This window comes from Ornithorhynchus anatinus, unplaced genomic scaffold (assembly GCF_004115215.2).
Source record: "Ornithorhynchus anatinus isolate Pmale09 unplaced genomic scaffold, mOrnAna1.pri.v4 scaffold_264_arrow_ctg1, whole genome shotgun sequence".
Lineage (NCBI taxonomy): Eukaryota > Metazoa > Chordata > Mammalia > Monotremata > Ornithorhynchidae > Ornithorhynchus > Ornithorhynchus anatinus.
The window spans coordinates 1,640,443-1,655,710 of NW_024396743.1; positions in this window are offsets into that span (position 1 = coordinate 1,640,443).

The following is a 15,268-nucleotide window of genomic DNA, read 5'->3' on the forward strand; positions in this document are numbered from 1 at the left end:
GCAGAAGAGCAGGTTATCAGGGAAAAAGAGGGAGCCCCAGGCCCTGTCCTTGGACCCGCTACTTGGAAAACTCTTCCAAGGTCCGCCGAAGGCCCTTGGAAGAGCCTCGGCTGGGGGGGCGTGGCAGGCAGCCCCTGGCCACTTAGTCCTGTCAGAGACCAGCTGGAAGTACTTTGGCCACCCTGCCAGAGACATTTCAATGGACACCAGCTGGGAGCAGGTGACCACTGCTCTGTACTCTCCTAAGCACCTAGCACAGTAATCTGCACATAGTAAGCACTGAATAAATTCCATTGGTTGATTGCTGCCCAGGGGATGCTAGAGGGGCAGTCTCTATTTCAGGGGATTCCCAAGAGAGAGCCCCCTGAATCAATTAGTCAGCTATAAGCTCATTGAGGGCACAGAACAATAATGTTGGTATTTGTATTTGTTGGTATTTGTTAAGCGCTTACTATGTGCAGAGCACCTTTCTAAGCGCAGGGGTAGACACAGGGGAATCAGGTTGTCCCACGTGGGCCTCACAGTCTTAATCCCCATTTTACAGATGAGGTCACTGAGGCACAGAGAAGTGAAGTGACTTGCCCACCGTCACACAGCTGACAAGTGGCGAAGCTGGGATTCGAACCCATGACCTCTGACTCCAAGCCCGTGCTCTTTCCACTGAAGTGACTTGCCCACCGTCACACAGCTGACAAGCGGCAGAGCCGGGATTCAAACCCGTCACCCACCTCTGACTCCCAAGCCCGGCCTCTTTCCACTGAGCTACGCTAAGAACAGTGGTTGGTACTTAACTTCTCTGTGCCTCAGTGACCTCATCTGTAAAATGGGGATGAAGACGGGGAGCCTCACGGGGGACACCCTGATGACCCTGTATCTCCCCCAGCGCTTAGAACAGTGCTCTGCACGTAGTAAGCGCCTAACAAATACGAACAGTATTATCATTATGACAGAGTAAGCGCTTGGAAAATACCAACATCATTATTAGGGGGGTAGGACGGAAAAAGCTAGGACACCCGCCTCCCCCCCCCGCTCCCGCAATGGACCGGTCCACCCTCTCAGGTTGAGTGGGTGGAGCTGCCAAATGGCGCCCCCCGGCGGCCGGGCCTGCCCTCAGCCAATGGGGAGGGCTCTGCGGGCCGGCCGGGCGCGGGGCATGCTGGGACTTGTAGTCCCGGGGAGGCGGCGGGGCGCGTGACCCCTGCGGCCTAGCGGGATCGAGGCGCCCCTCCCAGACGCCTTTGCGGCGAGGCGGGAGTGTGGCCATGGGGCCTCGACGACGGGATGGTCCTCGAGACCCCGGCTCCCCTCAGAAGCCCCCCAGGCCGCCCCCACGACGGTAAGGCCTCCGAGACAAACGTGGGGTGTCAACGGGACCCTCGGAGAAGGGGAGCCCTGAGGGGAGGGGGGTCTCAGAAGGTCGGGGGACAGTCGAGGACCTCCCACCCCCCCCCCATAATCATCAGAATCATAATAATGTTGGTGTTTGTTAAGCGCTTACTATGTGCAGAGCACTGTTAATACCGTTGGTATCTGTTAAGCGCTTACTCTGTGCAGAGCACTGTTAATACCGTTGGTATCTGTTAAGCGCTTACTCTGTGCAGAGCACTGTTAATAACGTTGCTATCTGTTAAGCGCTTACTATGTGCAGAGCACTGTTAATAACGTTGCTATCTGTTAAGCGCTTACTATGTGCAGAGCACTGTTAATAATGTTGGTATCTGTTAAGCGCTTACTATGTGCAGAGCACTGTTAATAACGTTGGTATCTGTTAAGCGCTTTCTATGTGCAGAGCACTGTTAATAACGTTGGTATCTGTGAAGCGCTTACTATGTGCAGAGCACTGTTAATAATGTTGGTATCTGTTAAGCGCTTACTATGTGCAGAGCACTGTTAATAATGTTGGTATCTGTTAAGCGCTTTCTATGTGCAGAGCACTGTTAATAACGTTGGTATCTGTTAAGCGCTTACTATGTGCAGAGCACTGTTAATAATGTTGGTATCTGTTAAGCGCTTTCTATGTGCAGAGCACTGTTAATAACGTTGGTATCTGTTAAGCGCTTACTATGTGCAGAGCACTGTTAATAATGTTAGTATTTGTGAAGCACTTACTATGTGCAGAGCACTGTTAATAATCTTGGTATTTGTTAAGCGTTTACTCTGTGCAGAGCACTGTTCTAAGCGGCGGGGTAGACACAGGGGAATCAGGTTGTCCCACGTGGGGCTCACAGTCTTCATCCCCATTTGACAGATGAGGGAACTGAGGCCCAGAGAAGTGACTTGCCCACAGTCACACAGCTAAGTGGCAGAGTCGGGATTCGAACCCTTGACTTCGGACTCCCAAGCCCGGGCTCTTTCCACAGGGCCACGCCGCTTCTCCGAAAGAGCCCGGGCTGGGGAGTCAGACGTCGTGGGAACGATAAGGAAGGATTTTGAATCATTTTTGGCGTGGGCCAAAATCTCGGGTCCGACCCTTTCTGGGGGGGGGGGATTTCATCTACATACGTAAATTCGGTGCTTCACCCTTCTAGGGTCCTCACCCCGAGCCCTTATCTTTCACTTCCTTTTCTGCAAAGAGGCCCCTGGCTGGCGGATCGGCCATTATCTATGCTAAATATGCTAAACTAGCTGTGCTTCGCCGGTGTTAAACGGAACTGGGTTTTAATCTCACTGTGAAATCAGGCGGGCTGCTTCAGAGGGAGTGAAAAGGAAGTGCTAAGCATCTTAAATCTTCCTACGCTTTTTGGAAAGGCTGGGGCCTAAGAGTATCCTTGTAAAGGGCAAGTTTAATTTAAATACTGTCGATTTATCTGGCGTGCCAACAGGGAACCAGCATCGTATTGAGGTATTTTGGTTTTTTGTGTATGTATGTGGGGGGCTAACAGCTCATTTCTAAAGCACTTCTGAAATCCCTCCTTCCCTGATTAGTTTTTCTTCTCAGGTAATGATAATAACGTTGGTATTTGTTAAGCGCTTACTTTGTGCAGAGCAGTGTTCTAAGCGCTGGAGGAGATACGGAGTAATCAGGTTGTCCCAGGTGAGGCTCACAGTTAATCCCCATTTTACAGATGAAGGAATTGAGGCCCAGAGACGTGAAGCGACTTGCCCACAGTCACATAGCTGACAAGGGGTGATTCGGGATTCGAACCCACGACCTCTGACTCCCAAGCCCGGGCTCTTTCCACTGAGCCACGCTGCTTCTCTACTGTCCTCCCAACTTATACTGTCAGTCGGTTGATAACAGGAGCGTTTATTGAGCGCTTACTCTGCAGACCTCTGTAATGAGCATTTAGGAGAGGCCAGTAGACTTGGTAGACATGACCCCCATGCTCAAGGAGTTTGTAGTCTGGGTGCAGACACAGTCCCTGCCCTCAGGGAGTTCACTATGTAGAGGTGGAGATCCAAATTAAAATAAGTAACCGGGGTAGGGAGAGACAGTGGAGTGTAAAGGTTTGAACTAAGTGCTCTCAGGGACGAGGGTAAGAGGAGGATCCAAGAACTTAAGGGGGAGGACTCAAGGGCCTGGGTGATGCATTTGGGGGGTCAGGGAGAAATGGGGTCCTTCTCTTTTGTACACATCCAATTCTGTACTCTGCTAATCCCGCATTTGCTTTTCTGCCTATGCATCCTCCCAGGCTCCTCTGCCAGTCTCCTCTTTAGTAGGAATAGTATTTATTAAGAGCTTACTGAGCACTGGGAAAAAATACACAACGGAAATTTTTTTGTATGGTATTTGTTAAGCGCTTACTATCTGCCAGTAGATAAAAGCTAAACTAATTAGGTTGAACCCTGCCCCTGTCCCGCATGGGGCTCCCAGTCTCAATCCCCATTTTATGGATGAGGTCACCGAGGCCCAGAGAAATGAAGTACGCCTAAGGTGTACTCTCCCAAACGCTTAGTACAGTGCTCTGCACACAGTAAGCACTTAAGAAATGCAATGAATGAACAGCAGGCGAGTGGCGGAATCAGGATTAATAATAATAATAATGTTGGTATTTGTTAAGCGCTTACTATGTGCCGAGCACTGTTCTAAGCGCTGGGGTAGACATAGGGGAATCAGGTTGTCCCACGTGGGGCTCACAGTCTTAATCCCCATTTTACAGATGAGGGAACTGAGGCACAGAGAAGTTAAGTGACTTGCCCACAGTCACACAGCCGACAAGTGGCAGAGCTGGGATTCGAACTCATGAGCCCTGACTCCAAAGCCCGTGCTCTTTCCACCGAGCCACGCTGCTTCTCATTAGATTAGAACCCAGGCCCTTCTGACTCCCAGGCCCGGGTTCCGTCCACTAGGAAAAGCTGCTTCTCTCCATTAGAAATAGACAAGTTTCCTGTCCCACAGGGGGCTCACCCCTAGGGCACTCTCCCAAGCGCTTATTTCAGTGCTTTGCACACAGTGAATACCGTTGATTGATTGGTGGGAGTCTCAGGTGTCTCCTTGAGGCCGCCCCTCCCTCTCCATTGCTCTTTCAGAGGAGCAGTTGTTGCCAACTTGTTCATTCCAAGCGCTTAGTACAGTGCTCTGCACATAGTAAGCACTCAATAAATACTATTGAATGAATAAATGAATGAACCCCACAGAGCAGAGAGACCCCCACAGGGCAGACCACAGGAGAAAAGCCCTTCCCTTGTGGGGGGCAGGTGGGGGAGGCTATCAATAATCAGAATAAAAAGGGAGTATAAATAATTAAAGCCGCCCAGAACGAGTAGTTCTTGAAACGTCTGCCTGATTTAAAAACTAATTACCTGGAGAGTAATCACCGCCCGAGAGCCGCTGCGTGTGTTTCCCCACAATGCCATGCTGCCCTCCGTCGCCTCCTCCTCAAGCCAGGCTTATCGCCGACTTTCAGGCTGATCGGTCAGTCGGGGCACGTAGCAAACTGCAGTGGAGGCTTCTGTCTCGCTGATTAATAACTTCATCCCAGAAGACCGGCCTGAAGGGAAACGGCAGCCGGCTGCCAGGGTCCAGAGCAGGCTGGTATCTGGCGGTAGATTCCTGGGGGCCCCCAGGCCTTTCTCCTGGGATAAATGCGGCCCTTAGGAGAAGGGAGAACAGGTAATAATAATGTTGGTATTTATTAAATGCTTACTATGTACGGAGCACTGTTCCGAGCGCTGGGGTAGATACAGGGTCATCAGGTTGTCCCACGTGGGGCTCACAGTCTTAATCCCCATTTTACAGATGAGGTAACTGAGGCACAGAGAAGTGAAGCGACTTGCCCAAAGTCACACAGCTGCCAAGTGGCAGAGATTCGAACCCATGACCTCTGACTCCCAAGCCCATGCTCTTTCCGGGTAGTGACACCCCGTATTGCAGATGAAGGAACTGAGACTCAGAGAAGTGACTTGCCCGCGGTCACACAGCGGAGCCAGGATTAGAACCCAAGTCCTCTGACTCCCAGGCTCTTTCCACCAAGCCGTGCCACTTCTCTCATTGCGTCTTCCCAGGGAGTCCCAGGGAGTTTACTCGGGGGAAGGGTCTCTCGAGGAACTTCCCCTCCTCCAGGTGAGGAGTTGGGGAGGGGGGCCGAGGCCTCTCCCCCTGCCCGCCGCTGTGACTGGCCTATCCTCAGATCCGGTTTGGCTGAGAAGGGAAAAAAGGAGAAGATAATTAGCATCCTCACACTCCTGGGTGGGAGCCAGGGCCCTTCAGCTCTGGTTCAGATCTTCTTAGAAAAATGAAGGGAGGCGGGGCGGCAGGGCAGGGGGAACGCTTCCTCAAGGCAACTTTATTTGGGTAAAACATGAAGAGCGGCGATGCGGTCAGCCCTTTAGAAGTTACTGCGGGAGCCGGCAGCCGGCAGTTCTTTCCGACGAGAGCCCAGCTAAGCGGAGAGGCAGACGGTTCAGACAGTAGCCTCCGGCGGGTTCAGTCGCTCCCAGGATTTGCCACTAAACGATTAACCCAAATAGAGATCCGATTAAGGAGGAGCGTCCGTGTCTTTCTCACTCAAGCGCTCACTTGCCTGTCCGCCCAGCGTTTCCTTCCTCTTTCCCCGGTAGGGCTTCCTTGTATCTACCCCAGCGCTTAGAACAGTACCTCCCCGCGGCTCCTCGCCGGGATCTCTGTCAGCGGCCCCCCGGCCCTGAATGCTGGGTAAGCGCACGGGATTTGAGTTTGAAGTCAGAGCTGTATAATTTAGCAATTACCGAAACCCACACTTGTAATTTAGGGGTTTTCTGGAAATACTTGCTTACGTGCGCTCTCTAGCCCTCTTCTAATCTGTTGCCTGAAAAGCCTCCTCTTAAGTTCCCAGAAGGCCGCCCTCCACCCCGCCCCACCACCACCGGCCCCCGGCCCCGTTTCGTGGCCGGCGGTGGCTGCTTGAGAGAGATGGCCACCCGGACCCGTCCCCCGGATCAGTAAGGGGTGCTTCGTCGTCCGCCAGCTACGGGAGCCGGACCCTGGCGGTGTGCCGCGTGCTCTTATAGGCCGGAGGGAGTTGGAGAAGGAGGCGGCCGCGGCCCTGTCCCTCCGGGAGCTGGCGATCCACCGAGGGAGGCGGGACGGACAGAAACACGCCCAGGCTTCGGTGCCCCTCGACGGCACCCCCAGCCGCGCTCGGCCCAGGCTCCGACCAGACCCAAGAATTTGCGCTCGGGGCCCAAGATGGCCATTTTCTGGCCTGAGGTCTTTTGGGTGCCTGTCCTCCCCTCCCCACGTTCAGAACTCAGAGCGGGCAACCGGGCGATTCCGAACGATGGGGAGGACGTAGAAACTGTCTGAAACTGTCGCCCCTCTCTCTGGCCACGTTAAACTAAACCACAGAAGGAACTAGGCCGATCGGTTTTCTCCGGCCACTCCCCGTCTGGGCTGTGGCGAGGATTTTGGAGTTTCTGGGACGAAGGGAGGGAGCATGGCTGGGTAGCGTGACACACCCAGGACGTTAAAAATAAAATAATTTTGCAGATGTCACTCGACTGGCCAAGTTTTGGGGTTTTTGCGTTGTTATGGTACCGACACATCCTCGTGAATGCTCTTAAGAGATAGTAACGGTGGTACTTGTTAAGCAGTTACTCTGTGCCAAGCACTGTACTAAGCATCGGGGGAGATGAAGATAATCACGTTGGACGCAGGCCCTGTCCCACGTGGGACTCGCAGTCTAAGTCAGAGGGAGGACTGGGATCGAATCCCCATTTTACAGATGAGGAAACTAAGCCATGGAAAAATGAACCAACTTGCATAAGATCACACAGCAGGCGGACGGCGGAGCCAGTATTAGAACCCAGATCCTCTGACTTCCCGGCCGGGTCTTTCCACCAGGCCCCGCTGCCTCAAGTGGACGACCTTTCTTGTGGTGCCGCAGGGTTGAAACCGAGAAAAATGAAACGTTTTGACCGGACCCCATTGGATTGTCAGCTCCCGAAGAGCAAGGAACCTACGCGTGGCTTCTGTTGCTCTCTCCCCAGTGCTCAGTCCGGCGCACTGCATTCAGTAGGGACCCAGGAAATATTATCGATTGGATCGATGGGTTAATTTCTCCCGGCCCGACGCCCTAATTTCTCTCAAAATAATACAAGCTGCAGACTGACTCCTAGACACTCATAGTCCTTGTCACAGTTCCACACATATCTCACATACCTGATTACTTTAGCGGTAATGCACGGCTGGCCCTCTTTCTTCCTCCTGTCTGTAAGTTACTCTAGCGTCAGTCCCCTCTGCTAAACTGGAAACTCCTCCAGGGCAGGGATCGTGTCTTCTGACTCTGTTGCCCCTCCCAAGTGCTGAGTACAGTACCCTGCACACAGCAGGTGTGCCGTCATTACTCTTTTCTGAGGAACGAAAATGATGGCCCTCCCCGATTGCCATGGTGACTAGGACGCGCTCATCCTCTTGGACCAGAAGAGACGGTCAGGACCGGAGAAGGGAGAGTGGGTTCAAGGTCATCGTGGAGCTTTCTTCAATTTCTCCCTCCTCTTCCAGGAAGCTTTCCCTGATTCATTTCCTTCTCCCTACAAAGAGCCTCCCCTCAACTACCTCCTCACTAAACCCGATCCCCGGGATTTTTTTTTTCATATTGATTGACGCCTTGTATCGTTTAAGCCCTTATTTACTCATCTATTCATCGCTCCTTCCTCATTCTCCTCCCATCCGTAATTTATCTCCCGCCCGCTTCCTCCGCGCTCTCTCCCCAGGTAAGCTCCTTGAAGGTAGGGAGCGTGTCCGCGACCGCTATCGTACTGGCCGCGGCCTCGTATGACCGACTTACGTGGAAGCCGGCAGTCACACAGTCCGTATCAGACAAAGACACGCACCGTCCCCGGAAGCCAAATACGCTCTTCGATTGGCGCTGGGGCCGGGGGAGGCGCTTTGAGATTTAAGCCCGATTGCCCGGTGGCCCGGCAAGGCACACGAAACCGTTGAAGGTGTCCTGAGGCTCGGGGAGAACGGGGTGCTCCGAGCGGCCATTTTGGAGCCGGTGGAATCGAGTCCGGACCCGTCTGTTGCAGTGGGAGAAAATGGTGGCCCCGCATCCGAGCAGGTTGCCTGCTCGCTCCTTCTCTCCCTTTCTCGTCCCTCCTCCCTCTCCTGCTTTAGTGGCGGAGGGTCCCGACTCCCCCTGCCTCTCCGGTCGAGGCCACCCCCACCCCCGGATGTCACCTCTGGCCGTGGGCTCCCCACATCGGGGGGAAGACGCGGTGAGAAGTCTATGCCAGGCTTGGCGCAGGTCATTTGCATAGCCCAGGCTCGCTCCTCCCTCCCCCACCCCCACGTGCTTCTTCATGTAATTAATTAATATCGCCTTCATCAGAGCTTAATTCATGTTCCTGTAGTACATGAGGATTACAAGAAGAAAAGATCCTGCCGAGACTGCTCCGATGGGCTGCGGCTCGGCCACGTCCGTCCGCTGCCGTGAGGATGCCGGGGGCCCTTCCCGTGCCCCCCTCTCCATCCCCGGGGCCCGCCAGATGGACAGACGCCCCCGGCTCCTCTGCACCGGCAGCCACAGCGGCCGCACTCAGGGTGGGCGCGGAAGAAGCGGGCGGGGGAGACGATGGCAGGCGAGGCGAGGGCCATCTGTCTGGTTTCAGACGGGACAGTCCCGCGTCCACCCAGCGCCACGGGGGGCGGGAGGGGCACGGAGGTCTGCGGAGAGTGGTCTGGTATTGTGGAGGGCCGGGTGCGGTGGGTGCCCTGACACGTCCTCCCCCCCGCACTGAGCCTGCTGCTGGCAGAGACTTCCTTGGGGGGGACAGTGGGGAAGGGGTGCCTCCAAGTTTAGGGGATCTGGAAGTGAGTCGGGGAGAGGTTGGCTTCACCTCCCGGGGCTCTGACCCTCGCCTTCCCTCCTGTTCCATCATGACACCTCCATTCCTGCACTACCGTTTTCTCCGCCCACTCCCCTTTCCCCCGAACGGTGCCCCGATTGAGGCCTAGTTGGGCGGGTGTCATGCTGCAGGCTCAGCAGGTGGCTGGCGGTGACCTCGGCCACCGTCTCCGTCAGCTGGAAGCAGGCCATCAGGCTCCGGGTTGGCGTTTCCCATCCCCTCCGTACCCGCGAGGTCACTTCCGTCTTGTACTTCCCGTCGGCTTAAGCACTGGGCCGGAATCGGAGCGCAGGAGCGCTCTCCCTTTCTTGCTCTCTCCATCTTCAGACTGTCCTTTCCTCGGGTGCATTTGGACGAGATGCCAACGCACACGTATGTGTGAACACAAGCACAGGTGGTCCCATGAGCCTAGAGGAGAGGTGACCCAATCGCGAACTCGGTGAAGCTCCGCCGTGGGTTTCAGGGTTGGCAGTGCCACCTCCTGAGTTCCTAAAAAACCCAAATGGAAAAGACACTGTTAGGGGCCTTGCTGGACGGGGGAGGTGAGGGTGGCCCAGAGAGACTCACTGGGCAGGGCACGGGGGTTTCGGACCGCAAGACTCACCGGACCTCCTTGGACCGGGATTGGGGCCTACCCTCCCTGTCCTAACTACCTCTGGACCACTCCATCACTGCACACTGAGCCCGCGGGGAAGCCCGGAGGAGCGGCCAGGGAGAGCGAAGGCAGGTGGCCCCAGGGATGTCTCGTTCGTTCTCCATGATGGCAGCAGAGATGACGGGGGAGGGCGTGAGGTGGAACCCGCCACCTGTCAGATAGTCCCCGGACCCAGCTCACCCCGCTTACAAGGGTGAGCAAAGGCACATGCCCACGGGATGGATAACCGTCGCTGGTGAGCTGAAATATCTGCTGCTTGCTGGAGAGGCTGAGGAACCTGGCCGCTCTGACTTGGTGCGTGTGAGCAAGTGCCCAGTACAGTGCTCAGACCTCATGACCCTGTGAACAAGTCACTTGGGCAAGTGTTCAGTACAGTGCTCCACACACAAGAAGCATTAAGTCAGCACCATCAATTGACTGTTCGTCATGATGGCTCCACGCCTATGTCATTGTGCCAGCCAGCCTGGACACCCCACGCTTTCCCAGTCGGAAATGCCTTCGAGGGGTCTCGTTTCTCCTGATTTTTATTTTAAAGACGTCGACCAGAAGCAGCCACCATGTCTCTTGGTCCCATTCCCTCCCCGGGCCCCAGGGGGTGATCAGCTTTGTGACTTAGAAAATAAAACCGGTCTCTAAATTCGCCTCTCTCTCCACCTCTGCGATAGCTACCAGAAAGTAGCTGAAGTATGAGGGGGCGGGACGGTCCGGGGGGGAGCCCGGTCACCAACACCCGCAGGTCACGTTTCCTAAGGCATCCGCGGCATCTCTTTATTTCCTTTCCTTCTCCCCAGAGGGATTTATTAACAAATTTTTAATTTTGTTCCCTAGGAAATGTATTTACACAACACGTCAGAATTTAAATACCCGCTTGGAAAACAATTATGAGTGCGCTCTCACCTGTCAGAGGAGGAAGACTCCTGGGGGCTTTTCCAGTTGACTGGGTAAATAATCAGCTTTTAAAAAAAAAGGCTCAGTAATTATGCACTTCCCTTTGTGAGGGTGTCAAGCTTCCCCCTCCTCCAGAAGGAGGGGAAAGGCGGAGGGGGGGCTTCTGAGGAAGTGAGAACAGGCGAGGTGTTTTGGGGAGACTGGACAGGTTTCCCCTGGGGTGGGCCGGGTGGTTGGCAGAGGGGATGCCCCTGTGGATGATGGTGGCTTGGGCCACCCTACTGGTATGAGGGGTGGAGGTGGGCACGTCCGTGCAGCGCTCAGTCCGTGCCGAGCCCTGGGGTAGACGTTGATTCATATTCGTGTCCGTTCCCCCTTCTAGACTGTAAGCTCATTATGGGCAGGGAGCGTGTCTGCTAATTCTGTTGCACTGGACTCTCCCAAACTTAGGATGGTGCTCTGCACATATAGCGCTCAGTAAATACCACTGATTGACAGATTGGCCCCTGTCTCTATCCCCGTTGAGGCCCACGGTCTAAGGGATCTGAACCCAGTCAATAATACTGAGCGTGTCTTGTGTGCGGAGCACTGTACTAAGCACTTGGGAGAGTGGGTTGGGGGAAGCCCTGGAGCACAGTTATCATCGGGGAGAGTGTATCTCCCCTCCCGCCCCCTGTCCGGGGCCGCCTCACATCAACCGCTGGTGCTGGAAATTTAATTTGTAATAAATCTGTATTACAGTAGAAGTAAATCTGCTCCAGTGGCTATAAAAATTAATTCCTTATCCTAAACATTATTATATAGCTTTTAAAATGAATTGGCTGGAGCCGGGCTCCTGGTACGGACCATTATTAGTAATTAGTGTAACAAAATAACAGCAGCGGTCACGGTCCCCCTCCCCGCCACCTCCCACTCCCCCCGCCCCACACCCCCCGCCCCATGTTTTGCCGGGAGCAATCAGTCTTGTAAATGGGCTCTTGTTGGTGGAGCCACAATTAGCCGGGGGCACGAAGGAAAAGCAGCACGGCCTAGTGGGTAGAGCCCGGGCCTGGGAGTCAGAGGAGCTGGGTTCTCAGCCCAGCTCCACCAATTGCTCGCTGTGTCATCTTGGGCAAGTCTCTTTTAACTTCTCTGTGCCTCAGTACTCCTGTTCTCCCTACTGTTTAGACTGGGAGCCCCATCCGGGACGGGGACTATGTTCAACCTGAATAACTTATATTTGCCCCAGCGCTTAGAGCAGTGTTTGACACACAGGAAGCGCTTAACAAGTACCATAAAAAAAAAAAAAGATTCCGGCCTTTGGTCCAACTCATCTCCAATCAGTGAGACACACCCAGGGCCGTGCTTCCCGCTGAATCCCAAAGCCACTTGCTCCGTTCTTTTGTTGGATACCATCCTGCCGGGATGAGAGATCCCTGGGCACCACCACTGGATTCCACTGGGGCTTATTTGGGCTCCCAGTCTATGTAGGAGCGGAAAGAGAAGACGCAACGTGGCCTAGTGGATAGTTCAAGGACCTGGGAGTAAGAAGGACCTGGGTTCTAATTCCGGCACCGCCACTTATCTGCTCTGTGACCTTTGTCGAGTCACTGCACTTCTCTGGGCTTCAGTTTCCTCTTCTATAAAATGGGGGTTAAGACTGTGAATCCCTTGTGGGACATGGACTGTGTCCAACCCGTTTTGCTTGTAGATACAAGGTACCCCAGATACCCAGCACTTAGAACAGTGCCTGGCACATAGTAAGCATTTAACAAATGCCACACTTATTATTTTTGTTATCTGTAAAATGGGAAGTAAGACTGTGAGGACGTGGACGTGGACTGGATCCAACCCGATTAGCTAATATCCACCCTAGCGCTTATTACGGCGCCTGGCACACTGTAAGCGCTTCACAGTGAGCAGAAAAAAAACCCCAAAAGCAGAATATGCTCTTCAGAAAAACAAGGTGGCCTAGTGGAAAGATCCTGGCCCTGGGAGTCAGGGGACTTGAGTTCTGATCCTGACTCCGCCTTGAGAAGCAGCGTGGCTCAGTGGAAGGAGCACGGGCTTGGGAGTCAGAGGTCATGGGTTTGAATTTGGATGTGTGACTGGGCAAGTCACTTAACTTCTCTGTGCCTCAGTTCCCTCATCCATTAAATGGGGATGAAGACTGAGCCTCACGGGGGACAACCTGAGGACCCTGTATCTCCCCCAGCGCTTAGAACTGCTCTGCACATAGTAAGCGCTTAACAAATACCCACATTATAATCTCTTCTGTAACCATGGGCAAGGCACTTCTCCGGGCCTCAGTCACCGCACTTGGAAAATGGGGATTAAGACCGTGAGCCCCATGTGGTCGGGGGACTGTGTCCAACCTGATTCGCTTGTACCCACCCCAGTGCTCAGTAAAGTGCCGGGCACAGAGTAAGCGTGTAGGAAACACCGCGATTATGATGATTATTCCTGCCTAGATGCTGGAGGCCCAAAGAAATCCCAATAGGTGGGCGAGCTCCCTGCAGCCGCCACGGGATGGCGGTAGGGACCCAAGAGCCCCGAATTGGCACCCAGTGGAGAGGTCCAGTGGTCCCTCCATCTCCTCTAGGCCAAACCCCCCCGCCCCAGGGGGCTGGGGAGGGGGCCGGGAGGGTCCCCCAGACCTCGGCCCACCCCCCGACTCACCGGCCGGCCCGGCCGAGAACGTCCCCCGCAAGGCCGTCGCCCGCGGCCTCCGAAGGTCCTGTTAGCCGGGCCGGGGACCCGCCGATAAAAAGTTAATTTCTATTTGCCGTGGCTTTGTAATTGGATGAACACGAAAGCAATTAAATATTAAAACATACAAACAAATAACTAAGTCACTGTAATTAGCCCAAGTTTGATCACTGTCATATTTATTTAGGAGGCGATGATATGTCTCAGCAGGTGACATCTTAAATACCTCGGCTGTCTTTGGCGTTGTCTTTGGAGGATCCTGAATAATATACGGGAGAATTTAATTAAACCCTGTTGTAAATCACCTCTGATGACAGGGAAATGACAGCCACGTGTTGAAGAGAGAATTAGTCCGCAGCGAGAGATATTAATTAACTCTTTTCTGAAGAGCCTCTGGCACAGAGGGGTATTTTTAAAAGAGAAATCAGCTCTCTGACAGGGGGAGGGGACTCTGGTGGTTATCATTATTATTATTTTTTAACGACGATGGTGATTTACGACTCCGTTTTCTCTCCCCCGTGGAAGAGCCGGGGGGTCCTCCTTGGGAGAGCAGCCCGAAATCTGTGGAAAAGCTGCCGGAAATGTCGCGCCGTGAGGGGTGGGTCGAGCCCCTTTGAGCCCTCGAACGTTTTCACCCGGAGGAACCGGTTTCACGGTTCCCTTCCTCCTCCTCCTCCTCCTCCTCCTCCCCCCGGGTGTTTTCCAAGTTGGAGGCTGCTGGGAAATATAGGGAGGTAGGTGTGGAGCGAAGCAGAGGGAGAAGGGAATGGGCGGCCAGGAAGATGGCGGTGGAGATGGGGAAGCGCTGCCCGGTTGGGCGCCCTGAGGAGGCCTTGAGGAGCCCGGTGCCCGCCCTCTCTCCCCGCTCTGAGACCCAGGCGTGCTGAGCACGTGGTCTCCGTCAGCTGGGAGACTTGACGAGCTGCGAGGAGGGAACCGGGCAAAGAGAGGGTCCGGGAGGGCTCCCTGACATCATCTTCTCAGCCTCTATTTCTCCTCCTCGGGCCATCGGCCACATTCGAGGGCCTGATACGTGCCGAGTGTCCTACCGAGCCTCTGGGAGAGAACAATAGACTTGGAACAGCTGGTCCTAGCTCTCGAGCTTCCGGTCAACTGCGTGCAGAGGATTGCGCTAAGCGCTTTGGGGAGAACGGTAGAGTTGGTACAGCTGGGCCTTGCTCTCAAGGAGCTTCCCGTCCAGCAGGGGAGACAGGCTCAAAAATAAATTACAGGTTGGGAGAACCTGTGTTCCTCAGTTGGGTTGTATGTCTCGAGGTACTGTGGTACTCGAGGGAAAGGGGGTGGACAGAGAGAGCGAGAGCACACGGTGTGTGTTTTTCAGTCAACCGAGAGCTAGTTGTGGAGGGGGGCGGTATCCGTGTGTGTGCATACGTTGTGCTTCTCAAGCACCCTGAGTGTATTTTGTGTGCACGTGTGCTCGCGCGCATATGTGCCGTGTTTCACTGGAGATACGCGTATGCACATGCATTGTGTTCCTCAGACACCCTGAGAAAGTGTGTTTTATGGGTTTGTGTGTGCGCGTGCTTGCCGTGTTACTCAGGGTATGTGCGGGGTACCTGCGTGGTGTTCCTCAGACCCTGAGAGAGTGTGTTTTTGTGTGTGTGCACACGCGCCTGCGCGTGCCCGTGTGGTGGCCCCGCCTGCTGTTCCCGCTGGGTGCCCTGTGGTGCGCGACGATAAAAATAGAATCGTGCTTCCCGGCGAGATTCTCAAGTGACACCCGCCAAGTGCACATTAACTCATCAAAGT